Below are 9,111 nucleotides of genomic sequence, written 5' to 3' on the forward strand. Positions count from 1 at the left end.
TGAGGCTTTATAAAGTGTTACTTTAACACTGGGATATTTAACATGTAACAGCTTTGCTGTGAAAACTTTTACCCTTTGCTTAATGTTAACTGTAATGATGAGCACCTTTCCAGACTTCCCTCATGTTGTTCTCCCTCAGTTTCTGTTCTACCTTCCTCCTGTAGCTGTCCCTAGCCTCCCTCACACAGTGTTTCACCTCCTGCTGTGCTGCCTTCATGGCCTCCCTGTCCCTGCTCCTGAAGGCAGCCTTCTTCTTGTTGAGGACAGTCTTGACTTCCCGTGTTACCCAAGGCTTGTTATTAGGGTAGCAGCGGACTGTCTTGACAGGGGAGACTACATCTGCCGCCTCCCACAGCGCTTGAATTATTTTATTATTGGAAAAAATATATATATTATGCATGAAAGGGTTAAATTATTGAACTGACATTTGGCATTTATATTTCAAATGTTCCATCTGGGTATATGAAGCCGGCATCGCAGCATTAATGTAGCATAGCATATTTAACATATTGATGTTGGAGGACTATCTTCATATCATGTGACATGTGTCATCCATCACATTATTATCACTTAGATTTTATCTTGATTAGACTAATCTATCCCATATTACTCAATACATTTTAACTTGTAGACTATTGATTCATATTAAATTGTCAAAAACTACAAAGATTGTCTGCCTTGTGAGTGATTGCAGTCTTCTTAATAATAATGTATGCAGTCTTCATAATAATAGGTTGCTGTCGCTATAATAAAAACCACCTGTAGGACACAGAATGTGCCAAGACTGCTCCAAATATGGGCATCGAACATCCTCAGGGTTCATGTAGTTTAATTAAGAAAGTTTAGGTGAAAAAAATGTGTTTAATGAAATTGCTCTAAGAAAGAAGTCCCTTTTTTATTAAGTAGATTTGATGCCACCTTTGGTGCTGCTCTGATTTAAAATGTGACACTGCAAGAGAAGTGCTTCTACGCCTGTTAAAAGAGCATTTTCATTATTAACTGCTGCCACGCATGTCATCAAAGGCATAATCATTTGGGTGTATTATGGAGTTAAGTTTGCACTCTCTCTAAATTGGTCTATATTTTATTAGATAAGTGAGCTTTGTCAACTTTCTCCCAAAATAGTTCAAGAAGTTTAATTATTTTAATTCCAGCCTCAGTGATTTTCAACACTTGAAGAAAAAGAAAGAAACATTTTTGGAAATAAAGTTTTTTTTTTCCCTGCTGTATGAACTGGATTTTTAAAAATCATAAATGATCCATGAAGCTAATGTTTCCTACCCTGTTTTCTACTGACGTAGTACCATCCTATGCATGTATGTCTGAGGTATTTTTATGCAAAAATCTATACCCCCAGCTGATGAAAAAGAGTCAGAAACTTGCTGCCCTTCCTTCCAGTTAATTGAACTCTGACCTGTGAAAATCCAAGCAAATTACATCGATGTTGGAGTTTAGTGTCACGCAAAAGGTGTGAATAACTGTTAGGTTAAATGTTAAAAGCTGTGTAATAGAAGAAGTGCTACATGACGCCTAGTGATCTCCCAGGACACTGAGATAATGACTAAGTGCTCAAAAGGTGGAATGTTGTCATTAACCATTAGCTCCCAACCCTGCGGAGAGATTTCCTGTTTCATCTGCTTTTTGCAAGTGAGGAAGTTAATTTTTCACTGGCAATTTGGCATTGAACTCTAAAACCTGCAAAGTACATCGTTTCCAGCATAGTCAGTCCTTTATCACTTTTTGATGAGTTTCTGTGAGAGTGAGCCGGTGCGGCACATGAGGCCAGTTTGACCTTTGGTGGGGGATAGAATGATGGGAAGGTGATTAAAACACAGCGAGAAAGGCCTAAGATGTAGTTCCACACCTTTGCCCTGAAAGCCGCATTGCGTGTCTCTAACAGCAGGTAGATGTTAATTCACATTAACATTAAGAAGTTGTGATGTTTATGATGAAGGAACCCTCCCTTCTCCCTGCACTGCAGAGATGTATTGTTTGCCTGTTTTTCTGTACAGTTACCTGCTGTGAGCCCCAAATAGGTTTTGTACAATCCATCTGTTTGTCTTTTGTTACAAGCAAAACTGCACTTGTTATGTGTGATAAACATGCAGTTATGGGAATTTTTTCTTACAGTAGATGGAGATTACATATTGCTCAATGCGGGTGTACAAGATTACATTTATTTTTGGTTCTGCTTGACCTTTATGTCTTATCCACACCAAGAACTATGATGGTGGATAGATGCTCACAAAAGGTTTATACTATTTCTCACTGTGTAGGGCACTTCTTTACACTTGTTTGCAATTCAAGATTTTTTTTTTTTTGGTAGAAAGTGTCAGGGTGTGTGAAATTGATCCCAGAAAAACGCATTGCTCAGAGCAGGTAGTTTATTCAATGGTATGAAAGCTTGGTAAATCTCATGTAATGAGTCCTTAATCCAGTAGGGGCTGTCGGTACACTGGGAAGGAGGAACAGGTAGGTCCTTCAGGATTAGGAGGAGTGAAGACAAACATGGAGACACAGAGAGAGTCACAGCAGGAGAATCCAAATGCACAGAGATTGATAGTCAATAATAACTCCAAAATTTAAGATGCTTCCAATCCAGTCAGTATTCAGTAAATGATCTCACCCAAAAGTCTAATTTATGTACTGATGAGGGGCAGGGGAAGTCTGTGGTTCAGCTGGATAATCCCAAACTGGGCATCAGAGGACAACTTCACACTTAAATACTATGTTCACAGCAGCCTCAGCAACGCATGTTCAAGTGACCACCTTCAATGAAAAGTCGTGAAAGTGCACATTTTGGACTTTTGCGTTCAAAACTCTCACATTCATGCATAGCTACACAGGTTTTTAAGTATGTTTTTGGGCTCTACATACAAAACATAAGGCCTCTGAACTCATGTTGAAAGTTAAACAGGTTGAACTTTGACCAATCAGGTTGTGTCCACCAGTGGCCTTTTGATAGTGTTCACCCTGAGACTGGCAGGTCGTGAGTTCAAATCCAGGCTGAGTCAAACCAAAGACTAAAAATGTTCTTTTATATATTGGAACAGAGCTGTGGAAGAATAAGCCTGGAACCAGATTCATCAGATTTTCAACACATTTTGCACCAAACCCCTTCTAACTCTGTGAGTACATGCACTAGTATAGAGAAGCAACAGTCCAGTATGAAAACAGTATGCTGACAGTGTGGTCAAGGATACACATTTAGCACGCTCTTGAATGTGCGTCACATGCACAAAGATGTCCCTGGCAACACCAAAACACCACACATACTCTTTGACATACTGTAACTTTTCAACCATTTACGCAATCAACGCGCATCAGCTGATTCTGACATAGAGAAAAGTGGCTTTTCATACTGCCTTCGTACTAAGGGTGGAACAGATCACAAAACTCATGGTTCGGATAATTTTTTAGATTAGTGAAAAGGGGAGAGAAAAAAGGACAAAATTGGATAAAAGCTTCCAATAATTTTTTGAAAAGCATGGAAATATATATTAAAGCATATATAAAGTACTTAAAAGCATATATACAGACTCACAATTATATATCACATCAAAAAATTTCCCCATTGAGGCATATCTATAATAACAAAACATTAATGACGTTTGTTAATGATCATTCGGGCTCCGTTGCATCCCTACTTTGTACTGGTATGCAATGGATTTCAATTGTTAGGGGTTGCATAGTGACAAAGATTCAGAATTCGCTGGAATTACATTAATCGCAAAAACAGTTAAAAACTAACTGTAGTTGGAAAAATGTAAACACTGGAGCTAAAGCCTGGTGTTCAAGTTTAAAGACACAAAGATCAGATGGCAAGAGAATCTCTGACTGCAGACAACTTCCTGGTGTTCCTGTGAGCTGAGCATGCTCATGAAGGAAGTCACATGGGTGACGGAAATAATTCAAAACTCCTGTCAGCTCATTGCAGGTAGACACAAAGGGTGAGATCATGACAGGGAAGTGTTTTTCAGCTCCACAACCTGAACTAGAATTGTGTGAATATTTTATTGATGGAAAATTTCAAGTTAGGGCTTCATGGTCGTGCCTTTTTTTTTTTTTTTTTTTCTTCACTGTCCCTTCTGAACAAGAAGACCCTGGTTCAAATCCTAGCATGATCAACTTGGTTTGGAGCTTGCATGTTCTCCTTGTGCATATGTGGGCCTTCCCCAAGCACTCCAGCTTCTTTCTATAGTTCAGAAACACACTTTAAATGTTTGATTTTTGGCTCTAAACTGTTGCTAAAGACTAAGTCTGTCTCTAGCTGTCATTGATTGGCAAACTGTCCAGGCAAGGATAGGGAAATCCAGTCCTGAAGTCCGTTTGCACTCATGGCCTATTTCCTGGATCAGGTGCGTCCAACTTATAAGGACATAAGGACATACCAAAGCATGGCGTGTACTTAGCCTTAATAATGAAGAATCTGGATAGGCTCCAGAAGTGCCTGTGATCCTTGCATTGGACTAAATTGGTCTGGAGGAAGATATATGTATAGATGTTTAAGACACATTTGCTTTCATCTAAAATCAAACAACCTAATACTCCAACTGTTTCAACCACCAAAGGTCTTCTTAGGGATGAACTTTACTCTACTAAACAAAGCTCTTGCAACATGTGACCTGACAACTCAGTCTTTTCTTGAACAGCAGCATCTCAAGTGCAGGCTGAGAAGAGATAACTCCGAGTTTTTGTAGTCTTTAAGATATTTTTTTTTACTTTGAAGCAGTTTTCCTCTTGAACTCTGTCGTGCAGTCCATTTTGTTTTGTGTTTTCTAAGAGTGGAGTCATGAACATTGACCCTATTTAAGGAAAGTGGAGCCTGGAGTTATTTGGAGATCAGTGTTTTTCACTTTTGTGGATAATGGCTTTGACCTTAGTTCTCCTGAGTTCTATAATCTTATCTATTAGGACCAAAACGATTCATTTCAACAATGATTCCATTTGTGATGACCTGTACAATTAATAGTCGATATTGCTTCATTTGAACAATCTGATTCGATCTGATCCACTGGCGTAAAATGGATCCAGGACATCTTTAACCAAAAGTTCAACCAGTGTGACTCAGAGATAAATACCTGGTACTGAACAGTGCAGGTGAAGTTTTCCAGATTCCTTGTATTTCTTGCAGGATAATCAAGTGTAAATTAAATGTGGACAAACAAACAAGTAAATACAAATTAATGTCAAATCCATTCATATTTTAGCTTCATAAAGTTCAGTCCACTGTTGCTTTTCCACATCAAAAATAAACAGAAAATGATTGGATCTTTGTACCACACTGTATGGTCAAAGTGTTTCCACACTGTAATGATGGTTTGATCATTTTTTTGCTGCCATCACGTTGTGATATCACTTGATCATTTATACATTATGGTAAAACAAACCCACCATGTCGCAATCTAAATGGTATTTTACAATATTGATATAATCTATTTATCGAATTTTTACCTGAATTTTATACAATCTAAAAATGATCCAGAAGCTGAACCAGACATATTTTATTCTGCTTCTCTTTGTCAGACAGACCTTATCTAAGTGCTACCTTCAGTGAGAAGAGGTGTGGCGCCAATCGGGCTAATTGAACATGAAGTCTAACAGCACCGCACGGAACCCCCCCACAACCTATGATTTCTCTACATGTTGGATTCACCACAATTTGGGCTGTCCTGAATACAACTGTTTAACCCTTTTTATACCCTGGGTATGTCTACATTAAAAGTGGGGTCCAGATGACCCCACTAGAATGCGCACTGAATTTTTTTTTAATTTTATTTTTATTTTTTTATCTTCACTGGTTTCAGTGGCAGACATACAATCCTGTCCATCTTTGTTCACCTTTATCATGGGTGGGATCAAACATCAATATAAAGGATGGGTCATCTGGACCCTATAAGACAGCAAAAGGGTTAAATGCACAACAAAAACTAAAAGGAAGTCTCTCCTTCAGTTTTTTTTTCTTTCATCTTTAACCATTTTCTAGTAGACTGATAAAAACCTCCAACTTCCTTTGTTCAGATGATTTGCCAGATCTTGACTTTGGGGTGTTAAAACACTGGAAATCCAAACCCCTGATGAGATGGAATGAGCAATCCCAAATGAGTCAGGGTTTTGAAAAACTGTAAAAGAAAATGGGGTTTTATTTACTACCCAAAAAAAAAAAAACGATTTAATCCTACAAATTACAAAAAAATACATCTTTAAAAAACAACATAGATCTCAGTAACAGAATAATTAATTAACCAAATACAGAACAAAGTAAACAGAACTAACCTCCAAACAAAATGCATCAAGAGGTTTTTATGTTGGCAAATCAAATCCTTGAAACGAGCTGGAGGGAACACAATACACCAAAACATCCCAAACAGATAATTGGCTTAAGAAGATATGATAACCCTACTGAAACTGAACAGTTTTAATGAGTCAATACACCAACAATTCATGAAATAGCATTCTGAGTCGCCCCTCTTTGTCACCGCCTGCCAATGGAGCATTAACATAAAAGACCGCTCCGCCCTCAACCATCTCTTTAGACCAGGAAGTAGAGCTGCACAGGTACTGTAACTGTAACTGCATTTAGCTAACTGAATAAACTAATACCTAAACAAATTGTATCGTAATATTTTTTATATTATTATTTTTTTTGTCCACGGCTAAAAATAACTTTATGTGGAAATGAAGTGACAGATCATGCTGGTTTCAGCATTTTCATGGGGTTCTGCCTCCACACCCAATTTCATGGCAATTACAATCAATAGTGTCCCCTTAACATGCAAAATAGAAAAATAAATACACTTTCAGCACAGCAAAAAACAGACTTTTCCACCCGTCTGTCCTCCCAGACTGCTGTACTGTTTGTATTCCATAATAACACAAGCAAAACAAGTTTGTTTGACCAGTCATCATTCATGACGTCTATATGCAAAATCAGAAAGTTTTATCATAAACTACGGCTTTAAATAACAATGTAAAATACTATAACTATTTCTGCAGTTTATCAGATTCATAAGGACAGTTCAATAGGGATTTTGGATTTAATTTTAATATTGGTTGAACCTTAAAAGTAGTTTGGCTAATTTAAATGTGATTTTTCTGCTATATCTTCTCTACTGTAAATATTTGTTGGCATACTAAATGATAAAGTGCTGGGCATTAATTAAATATATATATATATATATATGTGTGTTACTGCTGACATTTTCTGGTTTTATAGTTTTTAGTTTTATTAGGCATTTCTGTCATTAAAAAAACAAACATATTTTTTAAATTAAAAAAAAAAATCTAAATGATTTTTGTTTTATTTCTTGCCTTTGTAATTCTCATAGAATTCAAAGATCCTTCAATGGCAGACAAGGCGAGTTTTTTATAAAATATATATTTGGCATAATTTTAGTTTACAAATTACATTTTTCAGTTCTGCTTTAGGAATTTATTTCAGACTGAAACCACTTTAAGAACTTTCTGCTTTCAAAGCACATGTAATACTTGAAGCGTTTAAAAACATTTAGAGAGAGAGACAGAGAATTAAGGAGGAGGAGGATCAATGAGATGAAGTCTAGACAGAGCCAATAAGCAGAAAATGTTCTTCAATAAGTCCATTTCAGAATTCAGCCGGGGAGACATCCTATCCCACCCTGACCCGCAGCTTTACTGTCATGCCTTAACTGCTTCATCTTCCAACTCAGTAAAGACACCTGATCTTAGTGCTGATGCATCATCTCCAACATTAGAAAGTGCTGGTGTCCGCCTCCTCCCCTTCTTCCACCCTCCCTGTAAACAAACAGGTGGACAGAAAGCTGGAGAAGAAGGTTCTGTTGCTATAGAAGACATTCTGCTTTGTTTCTAAACAGTCTAATCCATCAAACTACATAATAACAGGTTTCCGTCCTTATCATCAGACATCAGGAATGTCTTCTCTGCACAACAACATATAAACTCTTTTCAGGGCCCTGCAAGTTTTCCCCATCACCATCAATCAAATCAGGTAACTTGATTGTCTGTACAGGAACAATGAATCCAAATAGACTCTTTTTAGTATTTTTGTTCATCCTTAGATAAACACATTTGCAGGTATTTTAGAGTTTGGCAAATTCCTTCAGAACCCTCATCGGTCAGCTTCAAGATACAGCATTCACACTTGCATCATCACAACTAAAGCAGTTTTTCTAGTTTTCATTGAAAAATAGTATAAATCCCAGCTTAGCAGCAATCAGCCTCTGCTATATAAATAAACCTGGTCACTTTGTTTCTGCATTCTGCGGTTAAATCGTGCTGTCAGATCCTCTCTAAACACCATTTATGACATAGCATACACTCCACAGACTAGCAGTGAGAAGTACACTTCAAACTGTACAACATTAAACATAAGAGTTGTTACTGTTTTATAATAATTAGTACGCAGTTATACTAATGTGAGTTGACTGCACTGAGGCTGAGAAACTATCAACCTGTCCAGGTGAATTTCCTCCTCCGTGGGGTTAGGTAACACATCGTACTTTATCACATCTAACATTGTCTCATGAATCAAAGTATATTTAAATATTTTAGAATATATATGATACTGGAGAGAGTTGTGAGGAAATACTGTATATGTTAGTGTTGTGTCTGTGTTGAGACTAGATTAAATGTATACAGATGAAATGACACTTTAAAGCCATTTACTGCACTATTTCTCTGAAGTTGGTGAAAAGCGAGAAAGCTTTATCCATTAAGAAGAAAAATGTTTGTTTTAATTTTGTCTTTTATTTTTTTTTTATTTTGCAGATTGTATAAGCTATAAGATCTGCTAATCAAGTTGTTTTTTACCTTTTTGAGCCAAGGTAAACTTCTTCCTTGACAAAAATCACAAGGCACACCAGCAACATTTTAAAAAAAAAAGTGAGACTCTGCTGTCTGTATTGATTGATAAACGATCTCGCGTGCATTTTTTTTTGCTATAATAGAGTAAAGTTAGTTGCCCAGGTAGTTGTTTTTACCCCCAGTTTATTCAAATTCAATTTCATGTATGAAAACCAAATACCTGGGCAGACCTTTTTTGATGAACACAGAGCTAATTTTCCAAAGAGGGCAAATGTTTTTAGATCAGTGAAAGTTAATAATTTCCCACAG

The 9,111-nt window shown here is 37.0% G+C and overlaps 1 long non-coding RNA gene across 1 annotated transcript; it reads right to left on the bottom strand.

Annotated features, from left to right (window-relative positions):
- Nucleotides 1-5,761: 5,761 nt before the first annotated feature.
- LOC118599493 lies at nucleotides 5,762-7,238 on the bottom strand. Its single transcript, XR_004948872.1, has 2 exons — nucleotides 6,002-7,238; nucleotides 5,762-5,893 (listed from the first exon to the last, which is right to left on the bottom strand). It is a non-coding gene; the product is annotated as an uncharacterized LOC118599493 (long non-coding RNA).
- Nucleotides 7,239-9,111: the final 1,873 nt, after the last annotated feature.

The sequence above is a fragment of the Oryzias melastigma genome, linkage group LG13 (assembly GCF_002922805.2).
Source record: "Oryzias melastigma strain HK-1 linkage group LG13, ASM292280v2, whole genome shotgun sequence".
NCBI lineage: Eukaryota > Metazoa > Chordata > Actinopteri > Beloniformes > Adrianichthyidae > Oryzias > Oryzias melastigma.